Consider the following 15,000-nt stretch of genomic DNA (forward strand, 5'->3'; position numbering starts at 1 on the left):
AAAAATTGGGAAAAGCGAAAGGCAGGAGGAGGAGGAGGAGGAGGAGGAGGAGGAGGAGGAGGAGGAGGAGGAGGAGGAGGAGGAGGAGGAGGAGGAGGGGGGTTGGATCCACAACACGGAAAGGCAGACGAGCGATCATTACAGAAAAATGGTATTTCATATTTAATGAAATCACATCAACAACAATAGTAATGAGTTTTCGCTCTGGCTTTTCAAAAATTCTCATTACCACAAAACCAGAGTCACCATTATTATTAATATTCCGACTAATCACATAATTATCAACATGATCATCATTATAATGGAATACAAATGCGACTCGTAACATTGCTAATCAACATCCCTCTCGATCGTCATCGAATTTTTGGATTTTTTCCTTTTCAAAATATTTGGATTTTATGCCCACACATTTTTCGCTTATTGATGGACAACTGTGTCTGTGTGGACAGGAAGGATATGTGAGAGAGAGAGAGAGAGAGAGAGAGAGAGAGAGAGAGAGAGAGAGAGAGAGAGAGAGAGAGAGAGAGAGATATCCATGCCATGCGGTAGGAGGCTCAATAAGGTGGCTAGGACCACGAGAGGCCTAGTGACGTAAGCTTACCTGTATAACCTATATTATCTGTGTCCCAAAACGCCACACACACACACACACACACACACACACACACACACACACACACACACACACACACATCCTATCGGTGCTTCATTATCATTAACTTCATTCCAACTCATACCATGTGGCTGTCTTTCCACAGCAATTCTGCTACTGTGTCATTTTCTTGTACTGTTCAGCATATTTCATCAATAAAGACAAGGTCTTTTATATGTCAATCCACAATTATAGTCTGTAGTACACTGTACAAATATATTTTACATGAAAGTTCTATTTTATATTAAGCATCAAACACTACGTCATTTCCGCTGTACTGTTCAGTGTATTTTGTTAATAAACAAAAGGTCTTTTAAATTATAATTACCAATTATAGTCTATACCATATTGTACAAGTATATTCTACACGGAAGTCCTATTTAATATCAAACATAAAACAATATAAAATATACTAAAAAAAAATTCTAAGAATAATGTAACTACGATTAACGTAGCAGTCACAACAACTACTCATCATTTCCGGGCGGCTTCTGAACCTGATGACTTATGCTAATTGCGTTCGAAGTATAAAAAAACTACAGTAGTTTAATCCGTAATACCTAAATGACAACCTTTCCCTAAAAAAATATATGGCATATTGCGGGATTTTTTATATCAAAGCCTGACCTACATTTTCATTAAAATCAACTGTGCCCACATACAAATAACTTAATTTTTTCCCAATATGAAATTGATGGCAATGTTTTAAAAACACTCTCTCTCTCTCTCTCTCTCTCTCTCTCTCTCTCTCATATATATACTGTGTATATATATACATATATATATACACATACATACTATGTATATATATATATGTATATATATACATATATATTATAGAAATAATCAACACACTCAATCACGCGTGGAACAGAAATAAATTTCTGACTCACATCAGGATCGAACCCCGGTCTTTTAGTAGAAAGACCTGGGTTCGATCCTGAAGTGAGATAATGTAAAGACTGTTTAATACACCAAAATATCAATACAGTATTCTACCACAGCTACTAATAAAATCAGATGGACAGAGACAAGACCAGCAAACATGAGAGAGAGAGAGAGAGAGAGAGAGAGAGAGAGAGAGAGAGAGAGAGAGAGAGACGCACTCGCCCAGATCCTTAACCTTTCCTTCGGTCTATCATGATCCATAACACTTCACTGTAGAGCCTACTATCCTAGGATCAATGGCTTACACCACTCGCGGATTAATTACACACGCTATTGAACCCAGAAATAACCGATTGCAAATACAGGGGCCCGCGTATGAATAGGTCTGATTAGCAGGGCGCTTAAAATAGGCGCCGACGGAAGCGGGAAGTCTTTGGCGAAACGGGACTGAGATCGCAAGAAGTGGAGAGAGTTTCCTTCAATTTGGAAGGGTCAAGCAGTAATAGACAAATTGGAGGTATTTGGAGGTGTCGGTTCCTTTTAATTCAAAAAGATGCAGTATGTATTTATCGAGTAGAACAGAATCTAGAATTTAGGCGAAAGGCCAAGCGCTGGGACCTATGTGGTCATTCAGCGCTGAAACGGGAATTGACAGTTCAAAAGGTTTGAAAGGTAAACAGGAGGAAAACCTCGCAGTTGCACTATGAATCAATTAATAGGAGAGGGTGGAAAGTAAAATGGAATAAAGGGAATGTGAATGGCGGTACAGTAAAAAAGGAATGAAATGGGTTGCAGCTAGGGGTCAAAGGGACGCTGCAAAGAACCTCAAGTAATGCCTACAGTGCACCGCATGAAGTGCACTTATGACACTACCCCCTACGGGAGGCATGTATTTATAGACACATTACATGTATTTTGTTTTAAATCCGCTAATAAAATGACAAACTAATTAAACGAAAAAAAAAATGCAAAGCCGGCATGATTCTTCCACATATTCCTCACTTTATATATTAATAACAGTCATTGTTGTGAAATGGTAATTTGAACCCCTAAACTCTTCTATTTACTCAATTACTGAATTCTTCACACGAAAAAAATCTTCCTTTTCCTTTATTCTTGTCCTATGAATCACCGCAGAGACTGAGTCAAGTGGTGTTCTTGAGCAATGACCCCATTCCCATGAAAATATATGAAATTGGACCGCCCCTGAAAGAAGGAACACTTATGATAATTAGGAAGTTTCTGAGAGAGAGAGAGAGAGAGAGAGAGAGAGAGAGAGAGAGAGAGAGAGAGAGAGAGAGAGAGAGAATGTTTTCATTAAGATTAAATTGGCTCAAAGTTTAACAATAATCGGCAGAGTTTTGATAATTATCTCAAAATAATAATGATATTAGCTAATTTCAACTGGCGATATACAAAATAATATTACATACAAATTTATTGTAGTACGGTTTTCCTGATTTTAATTTTCTAGCCGGGCCAAATTGAAAGCTGGCCCTGCAACGCATTTTAATAAAGTGAAACGTAACCTACTTTATGTAAATGACCGAAACATTAGGACAGAATATCTTTACCTTCAGTTCAATGCTTTCAACCAGGACCTGATGCTTGTACCCAAGATATTTCTTTATGAAAACAAAAATGAAGAAACATTCCCCACAAGGTTGGACGAGAATTGAAAGCGCTCAAAATATAGCTGATGATTACTTGGTTAGGTTTTCTATAATATAACACTTTGATGATTTTTTAATCTGTTTTAAACATAAAATTTTTTTTTTAACTTATCTAACAAAAAGTATAAGCATTTGGAATCTATAGTGGTACCAATACTGACCCCCAAATTCTCTAGAGCGTTACTTAAAAATTATTAACCTCTATATTCTCTAGAGCCTTACTTAAAAATTATTAACCCCTCTATTCTCTAGAGCTTTACTTAAAAATTATTAACCTCTATATTCTCTAGAGCTTTACTTAAAAATTATTAACCCTATATTCTCTAGAGCTTTACTTAACAATTATTAACCTCTATATATTCTCTAGAGCTTTACTTAAAAATTATTAACCCCTATTTTCTCTAAAACTTTACTTGGAAATTACTAACCCCTATATTATCTGGAGCTTTATTTAAAAATTATTAAACCCTATATTCTCTAGAGCTTTACTTAATTATTAACCTCTATATTCTCTAGAGCTTTAATTAAAAATTATTAACCCCTCTATTCTCTAGAGCTTTACATAAAAATGATTAACCCCTCTATTCTCTAGAGCTTTACTGAAAAATCATTACAGTGAAAACATTTATGCATAAGATATACTGAGTTGTATGTGGTCACCTCAGTGCTAAGCAAAGGAACTGACTCAGCTTAGATGTTGCATGAGAAGCCTATCAACCTCCCGACAATCTTAAGCTATGGAGGTTCCCATACGTCCTTGACCTGCCTACACGAGTATATGTTTTAATGACCACAGAATTATTGTGTATTAATCATTTAGCTGAGCGTCAGCATCCGCATATTGTTAAGGTGACAAGATGCCATCTACCAACCTTAAGAGGTCGTCATGTTTGTGGGTTATTGGACATTTCTATCGAAATTAACAACATTTTTACTCGTTCCTTACAAGTACATGCGAATCGTGTGCAATATGAATCATGATAAACAGACGCGAAATTTCATCTATAAAACTATTAAATATTCAACAGGCACTTTTAAAAAAATTACCATTCACGTTTTGTAAAAACATGATCTTGCCTTGCATGCTAATGACCTTTTCTCATCTTAAACTGTGCGAAAGTTACGGATAATAAAATACCAATAAAAAAAATTAAAAAGTTGTTCTGAGAACCTCTTCCCTCGCCGAGGCAACCCCGCCCCCTCCCCCGTTTCGCTTTCATAAACAACATGCCTCTCAAGTCAGCACTTTTTTTTTTTTTTTTTTTACTTTTTTAACAAGAAGGCCGATGACAGCACTTGGTTCCTAATCCCTGCTCACAGACTTCCCAATTTTTCCCTCATAATCGAAAGCGAAACTTTTAATTCGTTTTCCAAACAAACGACACACACCTGGTGAGGGAAAGAGGGAAGGGGTAGGAAGGGGGAGGGGACGGATTTTTGTAATTACTGTGTCAGTGCGAATTCCTGGAAACCGACGAATTATTAATTAAACGAAAACCCTCACGGGTTCATTTCTGTATACATGCCGGGACAAAAGCAGGCGGGCGCCGAGTGACCAAAGCCATTATCCGAGGAAACGATCAAATTACTTATATATAAGGCATTCGATTCAGAAGTGTGCGGTCCTCCTGGTTAGCGTGTGGAAGCCGAAATAAGGCGTTAATCACTCTCAGCATAGGTAAGAAGGTAAATACACGGTAAATTATCAAATGAAAGTAAAGACACAGGACATTATCATATGACTCAAGTCATTATTTTGAGACGTTGATTATTTTCACATCACACCCTATTGGTCATTTTTGGAATGCCAATCAGCCAGCGTTAATAACTTCCAATAATTACGCAATTACAGATGTACGCCAGCGTCAAAAGACCCGAATCCATTACCTTTGGAAATAATTAAATTATTTGACAATAGCGGCTCGGCACTGCACCTCCCCGATTACCATGATACCGTTTATCCTGTTTCCATAATAATAACGAAAAGGTGCATCTTCACATTTTTCGGTTTCCCTTAAAAAAAAATAAAAAATCACCTTTCACGATAGGTACTCGAGGTTCTCCCTTTTAAAAAGAATTACCTTTCACCGTAGGTACTCGAGATTTTCCCTTTTAAAAAATTATTATCTTTCACCAAAGGTAATGGAGATTTTTCCCTTAAAAAAAATCACCTTCCACGATGGGTATTCGAGATTCTCCCTTTTAAGAAATTATTATCTTTCACCACAGGTACTTGAGATTTTCCCTTAAAAAAATCACCTTTCACGATAGGTACTCGAGACATAGAAAAAAGTAATACCTCCCGATCGGCTTGGAATCCTAACCAATGACGAAAAAAATATCACTCCTTTATCTACTCTTTCAATTGCCCTTTAAAAAATCATCTGCCAATCGCCCACAGTTAAGCGAAGCCACGGCACAAGGAAGAAAAATTCACGGACGCAGTTCGTAAGTGCGAGCAGGTGCGCCACCTAACAATTTCACGCGGTGACAACATCGCCGAACGTCAATTCCCTTATATTGAAATAAATCAGGATGCATTAATCTTGGTAACACGCTTCCACGAAGGCCACGTCTCTTCGCCCAAAAGTGGCCACAACTTAAAAAAAAAAAATAAAAGAAAAACATTCTTGGTAAGACATGCCCTGTTGACAGTGATGATTTTATAAAGTTGGGGGCATTTTAACCATACGATCGATCAAATATTTTTTTATATTTTTGTTCGAGCTTGGTGTGTGTGTGTGTGTGTGTGTGTGTGTGTGTGTGTGTGTGTGTGTGTGTGTGTGTGTGTGTGTGTGTGTGTGTGTGTGTGTGTGGCAATGGGTCATATGAGACCATACCCAAGTCCAACAGTAAGTGCCTACAGGCGACATTAATATAAATATTTTTGTACTTGTGAAGGTACACGGGACGGCTGAAAGGGAGACAAAGATGACGATGATGGAAAAGGAGGAGGAGGAGGAGGAGGAGGAGGAGGAGGAGGAGGAGGAGGAGGAGGAGTGTGATTCTTAACGACCCACGGAGAGAAATTCAGTCCTTAAACTTATTTGACTTCGGTGAACCTCAAGTCACAACAAAATGGATCACACAAGAACGTGGACAACTAATTTTACCTTTCACTTCCTACACCAGTTATTAAAGCTATCACGACATTTCGAAGGGAAATCGTCTGATAAAATCAGTCTATTTGTCTTGATTCTGTCCTCCCAAAGTGGGCAGTCATTTTAATTTTTAAAATTTTTTTTCATGATTTCAGGCGACCTTGGCCTGCGTTGTCAGACTTATCAAAAATGAATTGAAATGTGATGGAGGGCGTTTCCACTTGTACAGTTCATGATTTATAAATGACTATATATTTCGCCTGCTGGGTATGACTGCATAAAGAGATAGAAAGAGAAATTCTTAAAATGTGTTAAAGAAGAAGATATACTAAGTATTATTATTCTTATTATTCAGAGAGATAGAAACCACTATTCCTATGGAGACAAGCCCACAGGGCCACTGACTTAAATTCAAGCTTCAAAATTAAAGAAAAGAGGAGTTCATTGGGAAAGAAGTAAGAGGAGGTAAAAGGGAAATACAAAAAAGAAGGCCTCGCTTATTAAAAGAAAAAAAAGGGTAAAAATCCAGTAAAAATGTATTAAAATACAAGGAGAACACCATTAGGGTAGTATGACGTATGCAACCATTCTTCGAAGAGGAGGAAAAACTCTCAAAAAAACATTAGGAAGCAAACAGATCCTAAGGAGTAAAACAACAACATTAAAGCCATACCTGAGGGATTTGGTCAAAGAAAACACTTGCTGGCGGGAGTGTGCACGATAACAGGTACGAGAGAGTTTAAATAGTGAACTGTGTTTATAGATACCACAGGTGCAGGGCCAGTGGCAGGGAGGGGGCAGGTCACTGAACAGGTACATATATAAGCCACCTTCTCCCATAGGCTAGGAATTCTGGGAGTGGTGCAAGGAAGGTAAGGGAGTGAGGATGTTATAGATGTTTTAAGCAAGGGTCTCCCTCACACGAGAGCCAGAAAGATAAGTACTTATCCTCTACATCTAGACTGTTTATGTGAAATATCCTGAGCACAAATTATATTAGAAACCACGAAACTGATACTGATAAGCCTTAGCTTTGCATATAATAGTGGCTTTTAAGAAATTTAGTTACGACCAAATCAAGCTCACTTGGAACATGGTTATAATAAAAGTCAAGGACACTAACAAGAGCAACTGTAAATAATAGAATAGAATATAGAATTTACGCCAAAGGCCACGCGCTGGGATCCTTGAGGTAATTCAGCGCTGAAAGGGAATTGGCAGTAAAAAAGGTTGCACTATGAAGCAATTAAGAGAGGGTTGGAAGTAAGATAAAAGAAAGAAAATATGAACGGAGCAACAGTAATAGGAATGAAAGGGGTTGCAGCTAAGGGCCGAAGGAACGCTGAAAAGAACCATAAATAATGCCTACAGTACACCACGTAAGGCACACTGACGGCACTCGCCCCCTACGGAGGCAACTGTAAACAACGGCTGTTAATGTAACAGCATTAACTAAGAAAAGCAAAATGCAACTCCAGTATAAACCACAGCATGTAAAATAGGTCACGAGTAGCAGCACCACCGTCCCCAACATTATTAGCACTCTCATAATTTCTGTCTCGTAACTAAACCTGCGTCAGCTGACACCTCCCTCCAAATAAACGGACCTTCCCGCAAAGCCATAATAATAATAATAAATAAAGTAATAATAATAAAAAAGTCAGAATTTGACTACTATGCAAATGGTTATACGCAGGGCACAACATCTGTTAACAGCTAGCTCATAAACGCTGATGGCTATTGCACTCGACGAACCACATAAATATGTGCGGTCAGTTCAACAAACAATATAAACGGATGTTTAAGCAAACAGAAATACTGAATAAAAAGCGCTGGCTGAACTGAAATGGTTAAATGCAAGTGGGATCTTGATATATAATATATATAAAAAAATCGCTGCTGAGGATCGCTATAATATTATGATTGTATACGTGCAAAACAATTGCATATGTGGTCAATATTGTACTTAAATCTTGACTGTTTAAGATATGTCTACGGGATCGGGTGCAAACAAAATTTTATAGAAACCAACAAATTTCAATAAACCGTTACCACACTCTGACTGTTCCCCAAAAGCCTTTACCAAATTAAAATATCAATAAATTAATAAATAAATAAATGTCAGCCAACAACTCTGAATCTATGGGAATCACAAGGTTTCAGCTTAATTCTCCAACTTAGTAAATCAAGGGGGGAAGTCATTTAACTTGCTTTCTTACCGAAATCCGACTTTATTTGGAAGCCCGGTCGCTACTTCATAAATAAATACAGAAAATTATATAACTTTTCACATCACTTAAATTTCTTAGCGCTTGTGGTTAAGCAGTATCAATGGATTTCCGTCGTCGAAGTTATTTGCTTTCGATCTCAAAAGTCAGTCTACGGGACACTTGTGAGATCATCCATATATCAAAGATATTCAAATAAAGGATTTGGCGAAGGATTTCCTGAATACTAAACAAATCTTTAACACTCCAGGTATGAGTTAAAACATGAGCTTAAGTCATATCCACGCCACGATGAATGGTTTACAACAGGCGCTAATAATTATGACCAAAGTATACTGATTCTTAGAGAGAGAGAGAGAGAGAGAGAGAGAGAGAGAGAGATGTTAGGAAAAGAAGAGGCAAAGCAGCAAAGACAGTAAGGTAAAGGGGTAGCTGGCGATGTTAGGGGAAAGAGAACGAATACAGGGAGGGGGGGAAGGAGACAGAGGAGGAGGAGGGAGCAGATCCAGCTGGAAAGGGGAGGAGGGGAGAGAAGGAGGGACAGAGGGAGGGGGTAGGGAAAGAGATGGAAGGGAGGAGGAGGAGGAGGAGGAGGAGGAGGAGGAGGAGGAGGAGGAGGAGGAGGGAGAAGATGGAGGGAGGGGGCTACCGTGGGAACGGAGTGCGTTCAAGATGCTGAGCCTCCGGCCGTTCACCCGCTGGCTGGTGGTCTCCTATCACCGCCCCCCCCCACCACCACCACCCCCTCCCTCCTCCTCCCACCTACAAAACCGCCCTCCCCCCAGGGCTGATCTATGGGGGTGAACACCTTACTCCTACACCTTTACCTGACAAAACCACCCACACCGCCGCTCTCGAACTACAACCACTGTGACGGCTGACATTGATGCTACTTATACCACTTAACAAAATATTACGGTAGTCACTTTAATATTTGATTTTGTGTTCTCAAAAATATAAGTATGTTAATTCTGAACCTAACTCAAAGTCATGTAGTTGTTGGTAGCGGTAGCATGACCATCATCATATTATGATGATAATTATGATGATAATGATATTATCGATTGTCTTCTAGCCATTACTGTATAATTAAACAGCAGCATGAATACCAACCAACAGTCAAAGAGAGAGAGAACACCACCACAACAGAGTAAAAGAGAGAGAGAGAGAGAGAGAGAGAGAGAGAGAGAGAGAAATTAAAGCATTCCTATTTAATGAGACAGGTGATAGCACATGAAAGCTTGATATTTTCTTACATACTGAGAGAGAGAGAGAGAGAGAGAGAGAGAGAGAGAGAGAGAGAGAGAGAGAGAGAGAGAGAGAGAGAGAGACCTTCCACAATACGCCTCGCACATTCCGTCGCAAAAGGTGAGGGCGGTAAAAGCAAGCTAACGACCCTGACCTACATAAATACACGACAGAGAAATATCGTATCGGAAAATTATCATTCAGGGTAGGCAACGATTTTATTTATCCCGGCTCCCTCCCCTAGTTGTCATTCTACGTGTATTATTTCAAGGTCACCCGAACCGAATGCTTCCTATTATGTCCATTTGAAGGACGAAAACTAAGACAGTATTTAATGGCGCGTTCTTCGTCACAACCTTACTTGTCTGTGATTTTGTTCCTTCTATTTTTTTTTTTTTTTTGAATGTTTAAACTTAGTGTTTTAAGTTTTATTTCAGTCACCTGAGATCTGTACAAGTAAGCATCCTTTTCTGTATAGGAATGTATAAGAAGTAAATTATCCCTTTAAATATCATTGTACTCTCACCTAAAATAGCATATAACAAAAGAAGTACAGTTCCTTTTAAATATCATCATGTTCTCACCTAAATTAACTTTTAAACATCATTATACTCTCACCTAAAACAGCATGCAACAAAAGAAGTAAATTACCTTTTAAATATCATTACATTCTCAACTAAAATGACATATAACAAAATAAGTAAATTAACTTTTAAATGTCATTATATTCTCACCTAAAATAACAGACAACAAACGTAAATTAACTTTTAAATATCATCATACTCTCCCCTAAATTACCTTTTAAATAACAGCATAATCCCACACCTAAAACAACATATATAACAATAATAATCAGATTCTTATACAAGGAAAAACATTTTGCGACTAAGAAAACAACACACTCCTACCAAAGGCAACTCGATTACATTATTGCCGAATTCCTTTGCTCCATTACCTGCAGCAATAGGTACCAGCCGGTCCATCCCAAGCAAGTAGAGAGAGAGAGAGAGAGAGAGAGAGAGAGAGAGAGACTGTGTACATTCCGCCGCTGTCAATTACAATAAAAATGATTATTACTACGGCCGCCGGAACATTTCCAATTAGGAGAATTTCTCTCCAATGCAATTAACCTGTTCGCCAGGTTGACTACTTCGGCTAAAAAGTAATGCCCGCTGAGATATGGTCAATTAAGGCCGCCTAACACATCCCTTCCCCGCCCTCCTCCTGATCCCAGGGTCCTCCCCTCCTCAAACAATAATCCCAAGGACTTCACCTTTGAAAGACAATGTAGCACCACGGTAATACATTTGACGAAAGTACCTGTGATTGGTGGCATTAGTCTTGGCTTTCGGCTTAAAAAAAAAAATAAATAAAATAAAATAAAAAAATAAAAACACATACACACACACACTGTGGCTTTAGTCTTGAATTTCGGCTTAAAAATAATTTTAAAAACCTGGCATTAGTCATGACTTTCGGCTTTCAAAAAAAAAAAAGCAACCGTCGCATTAGTCTTTACTTTCTGCTTTCGAAAGAGAAGAATATTATATGTGCGCATGAGAATTTTAGCACGGACGAATTTCAGCCTATATATCTCATTACTGAAATTTATCTATAGCAGTACCTAATCTCTACCTACACACAAAAAAAGTCATACCTACTCAACTAATCACAAATGTACTATATTGTTGAAAGACAAGATAGGTGCATATTTTATTTCCCGAAGCGGACAGGTGCATAATATATATATATATATATATATATATTATATATATATATATATATATATATATATATATATATATATATACAGTATACATATATATAAAGATATCACACCGTGTGAACATCAACCAGGTGTCCTAAATCTTAATTCAAAGAAATGGACACCATAACAATGCTCGCTCGCTCCACTGAGTTCATCTGTACCAAGCATATTCTTTTATAATTGGGCATAAATCCACAAAACCCATTCCAAACACTTAATTTTCTACGTCCTAACGCTCTCTCTCTCTCTCTCTCTCTCAAAAACTTGTCATGATCGGCGTGGCGTTTTCTTGCTTAGAAAATTAATGTCCTGTGGAATATATTATTCAGCATCATTAATTCTGAATATAACAACAATTTGCCCCTGTGATTCATTAGCCTTAACCAACCAACCACCCACCTCTCTCTCTCTCTCTCTCTTTAGTCAATGTTATAGAGAAATATGTAAATATCCTAATATTTCTCTCTCTCTCTCTCTCTCTCTCTCTCTCTTTAGTCAATGTTATTGAGAAGACACGTAAAATATCCTAATAATATTCTCTCTCTCTCTCTCCCTCTCTTTAGTCAATGTTATAGAGAAGACATATGTCAAATATTCTAATAATATTCTCTCTCTCTCTTTTTCTTTAGTCAATGTTATAGAGAAGGCAAATGTAAAATATCCTAGTTATATTCTATCTCTCTTTAGTCAATGTTATAAAGACAAATGTAAAATATCCTAATAATATCTCTCTCTCTCTCTCTCTCTCTCTCTCTCTCTTTAGTCAATGTTATTGAGACGACATATGTAAAATATCCTTATATAATATTTCTCTCTCTCTCTCTCTCTCTCTCTCTCTCCGCAGCCACGCACAGACAGACTCTGCCCACCCTCTAATAAACCAATCAAATAATTAATCAAACAATTAGCAGATTAAACAATCAGTCAATCCGGTCCGACCACGGCCACCGCCGGCCTTAATCAGCCGATTTCGCCTCCCAGCTACAAGTCTTCAAACCTTCTTCCTCTTTACCTGGTAGACCAGCCCACTCCCGGAATGGTACCCCATGCGCCCCCGCCCCACAACCCGCCGTCCCGCCCACAAACCCCAGGAAAAAAAGGCCCCAAATACTACATTCAACGAGATTTTCTTGTCTTAATGATTCCTTTTAAATTGATGGTGGTGCCCAAGGGGCATATCGGGGTATCTTACCAGAGTGGCATCTTCGTGCTTCGGGGGACGGATCGATATGAGAGAGAGAGAGAGAGAGAGAGAGAGAGAGAGAGAGAGAGAGAGAGAGAGAGAGAGAGAGAGAGAGAGGTCCGAGCCCAATATAGGATTAATACACATATTAAGTATATCTTAGTTTAACCAGACCACTGAGCTGATTAACAGCTCTCCTAGGGCTGGCCCGAAGGATTAGTTTTTTTATTTCTACGTGGCTGAGAACCAATTGGTTACCTAGCAACGGGACCTACAGCTTATTGTGGAATCCGAACCACATTATAGCGAGAAATGAATTTCTATCACCAGAAACAAATTCCTCTTGTTCTTCACTGGCTGATCGGAGATTCGAACTCGCGACCAACAGAGTGGTAGAGAATGGAACCCGCTCACCCAGCGAGGAACTAATATACATACTAATATATATACATACATTACATATATATATATATATATATATATATATATATAGAGAGAGAGAGAGAGAGAGAGAGAGAGAGAGAGAGAGATATATAGAGAGAGAGAAGAGAGAGAGAGGACTTCACACAGCAAATCTGGATGATATAGTTAATATCAAGAGCACAAATTACCGTAGCAAGTGCCTAACTAACTGAGAAATTGAAACATACTTAATATATCATTACCGCCATTCATGCCGAAATATTATTACATGGTAGAAATGCGGTCTTTAAACCTTGAATAACGGCAACGTTTAAACTCTCTCTCTCTCTCTCTCTGAAGACTTTTGACATAACGACGAAAACTAGAAAATCATGATATGGCAAAATTAAACGTAAGTGAAAAAGAAAAAGACGAAAACGGATAAAAATGTACCCAGTGTCTGTGACCTAGACTAGACAAGAAAAGAGGAATAGGGACAGGAGAAAATATAAACAAAAACAATAGCGATAATAACGGAAAAATCGAGGTCATAAACCAAATGAGCATAATGACTTCAACCTCTGACGTCACGACTCAGGTGACGTCACACCTCCTATCTATGCGACAATACGACTGCAGTTTCCGAAAACAACAGTGCCGAGGAGGAGGAGGAGGAGGAGGAGGAGGAGGAGGAGGAGGAGGAGGAGGAGAGGAGGAGGAGGAGGAGGAGGAGGAGGAGAGAGGCATCACAACACCAAAAACAACAGTACTGAGGAGGAGGGGGGGGGAACAATAGGCATCATAACACCAAAAACAACAATACTGAGGAGGGAGGAGGGGAGGGGAGGGGGAGAGGCATCATAACACCGACCTGCCGAACCGGTTGGTCGCAAAGCATCGTTAATCTGTGCCATTGCAAGATGGAGGAAAAACGCCCCGAGCGTCGGATTACGTCACAGATCGCTCGCCGATTTGGACGCTCGCGAACTAATGGACAGGTTTACGTCTGAATCTAACAGCGGATGACGCCACAGCAAAAGAGAAAATAAGAGAGAGAAAAAAAAAAACAGTGTGACAGTTGGCACTGGCAATTTCATCATACGCACAAGAAATGTATGATGTATAAGAAATGAAACGGAATGTGTAAGAAATATATGATGTATAAGAAATGAAACGTAATGTACAAGGAATGTATGATGTATCAGAAACGAAACGGAATGCATAAGGAAAATATTTGATGTACAAAAAATGAAACGGGGTGTCAAAGAAATGTATGATGCATAAATGAAACAAAATCTTTGAGAAATGCATGGTGTATGAGAAATGTATGACGTATCAGAAATGTACGACAAATAAGCAATTAAAATCATGTATAACAAGGTTGCCATTAGACAAAGATCCACTGGATTATTTCCCTGACCCGGGAATCTGGACCACTGGAGAAATCCGATGCATAAAGATACGGACAGAAATAAAGGAAGAAAACACCACCGACATGAATATTGACTTCCATGCATCATTGCATCATTTGAATCGATTTCTTCAAGTATCCAGGCGCCCCCAATGACGCCAAAGATAGAGTTTATGTTACAAATTATTTGCATTGTGAAAAAACAAAATTTCCTTAGATTTTTATAGAAACATTAACTCCCACCAAACAAACATTATAGATATTCTAAAATACCTTGGATTCATAGAATCAATAAGAATCAGAAACAGGCGTTGGATCTATTTCTGCCAAAAAAATAAATAAATAAATAAAATCGCGTCAGGAAAAATTCATCTTCAAATCCTTGCACAGATCGTTTTGTGCTGAAAAAAGCATGATTAGATTACTTTGGTGCCATAAAATACTTT

The 15,000-nt window shown here is 38.4% G+C and overlaps 1 protein-coding gene across 30 annotated transcripts in view; it reads right to left on the reverse strand.

The window, feature by feature from the left end:
• Ssdp (Sequence-specific single-stranded DNA-binding protein) overlaps window positions 1-15,000 on the reverse strand; it is a 306,140-nt gene that overhangs the window by 83,813 nt on the left and 207,327 nt on the right. The gene's annotated exons all lie outside the window — the stretch shown is intronic.

The sequence above is a fragment of the Macrobrachium rosenbergii genome, chromosome 1 (genome assembly GCF_040412425.1).
Source record: "Macrobrachium rosenbergii isolate ZJJX-2024 chromosome 1, ASM4041242v1, whole genome shotgun sequence".
NCBI classification, from domain to species: domain Eukaryota; kingdom Metazoa; phylum Arthropoda; class Malacostraca; order Decapoda; family Palaemonidae; genus Macrobrachium; species Macrobrachium rosenbergii.